Below are 2,415 nucleotides of genomic sequence, written 5' to 3' on the forward strand. Positions count from 1 at the left end.
CCATTAGATAAACATCGGCATGTGAATTCTAACGATTCTCACGATAAAAGCTTTGAATAGAAACAACTGTCCGATATTGGTCAAAGACAAAACAAAATAGATTTAACAAGGAATTGTTAGAGAGCTCGCGAGTAATGCGTGTCTAGTGACAACACTTCTTGATGTGTGAATGACAAGAGTTGTTAATCGATATCGGCAGTTTTCATTATAGCTGCAGAAGTTGGACAAGGTTTCTGTACCAATATTTGAAGACATGTTTGAATACCAAATTATTTGTTCAACTAAATGAGCGATATTACTTTATTTTTACTGTATAATTGTCCAATTGTAGAAATACGGGCAGATATTACGTGTTTGAATAAAGCTGGCAAATTGTTAAAAACGGAGAGTTTCAGTATAAATAATTAAAAACATGTCTGAATACCGAATTATTTGTTGAACTTGATGAGCGATATTACTTTATTTTTACTGTATACTTGTCGAATTTTGAGGCTTTAGCATAGCACCAACAACTGCGTGTAGAAATATGAGCAGTTATTACGGTTTTTTTTAAATTAAGCTGACAAATTGTTAAAAATGGACCGTTTAAGTATTAATAATTAAAGACATGTCTGAACACCAAATTATTTGTTTTACTAAATGAGCGATATAACTTTATCTTTACTGTATAATTGTCCAATTTTGCGGCTGAAGCATAGCACCAACAACTGCATGTAGAAATATAAGCAGATATTACGTTTTTTGAATTAAGCTGGCAAATTGTTAAAAACGGAGAGTTTCAGTATTAATAATTAAAGACATGTTTGCATATCAAATAATTTGGTTAACAAAATGAATCATGCAATATGTCTTGATAATTACTCTGTAATTGTTTTTAATTTATTTTAATGCTTTAGTGCCGATGTTTGAAGGCATGTTTGCTAACCAAACCATTGTTTAACTAATTGATTGCTATGTTATTTGATCATTTGTATAATTAATTCATCACTTTTGTGCAATCACTCAAAAGCTGCATGTAAAAATAAAAGCAGATATAAAGTTCTTGCAATAAGCTGACGAATTGTTAAAAATGGAGAAAGTTTCAGTATTAATAATTGAAGATGTTTGATTTACTAATTATTTGTTTAACCTAATGACCGACATGACTTCAATTCGAAGAAGTGTTCAGTACTTATATCTAAAGACTTGATTGATAGCCAAAAACAGTGGCTTAATATGCGACATTATATGACAATTAATATATAATTCATTCGTCGCAATAAAGTAGAATCCCAATGGCTCGAACTTCCAGGAACCGGTGAAAATACCTCGAGACTCGGAAAATTCGAGCCAAGCGGGAATGTTTACCTTTAATATAAAGAAATCGGTCCTCTACATCCAGTTCGAGCCAACGAGGATTTCGAGCCATACGATTTCGAGCCAACGGGGTTCGACTGTAGTGCAAAATTAACTCAATAACTGCATGTAGAAAAAGAAGCAGATATTAAGTACTTACTCTGACTAATTACTAATAATGGTGAAAAAAATCAGTACCAATTATTGAAGATATGTCTGATTAATTAATTATGTGTTTAACACGTCAAGTCAAGTCAATTCTTTTATTCTCTCAAGTTCATATACAACATGACAACATTGGGGTGCATATTAAAGACAATGAAACATAGAGGCTCAAATCAGCTATAACATTAGATATTGGTGATAACGTTTTACCATGAACATGAACATGAACATGAACATGAACATAATTTTATTCGACGTATACCAACAAGGTACATAGTCATACAATATAAATACATTTATATAACGTGAATTCAACATGTCACATAATACAGATTCGATACAGGCAATGTCTATACGTAGATATGAATAATTGTCCATAGGTAAAAAAAAATATATGCAAATGATAAAACATGAGGATGAGCTAATATAAACTAATCACTATATGTAATGGAAGTTCTATGTTTAAGAGCTTCTTTTATATATTTGGATAATTTAAATACAGTATTTTTGTTGTCTGACTTAAGCAGTTCTATAAACTTGTACATGCTTGGTCTGATATAAAAATATTTTTTAATGTATTTCCTTCTGATGTCATTATAACAAGGACATATTAATATGAAATGAAATTCATCTTCTAGATCATTTGAATTACAAAAAGTACAATAACGTTCATTTCTAGGAATGTTGTTATTAGTATATCTACCGGTGTGGATCCTTAATGAATGAGCAGACACTCTTAATCTAGTAATATAAAATCGTAAGTCATGCGGTAGAATGTTCAAATATTGTTCAAGGTCTAATGTAGTTTTAATATTATTATACAGGTTTAGAACACTACTTCTAGCTTTGTCATTACCCCATGTTTGCTTAAATGTATCAATTAATGTGTCTCTGAATAGACTGACAATTGTATTA

The sequence above is a fragment of the Mya arenaria genome, chromosome 17 (assembly GCF_026914265.1).
Source record: "Mya arenaria isolate MELC-2E11 chromosome 17, ASM2691426v1".
Lineage (NCBI taxonomy): Eukaryota > Metazoa > Mollusca > Bivalvia > Myida > Myidae > Mya > Mya arenaria.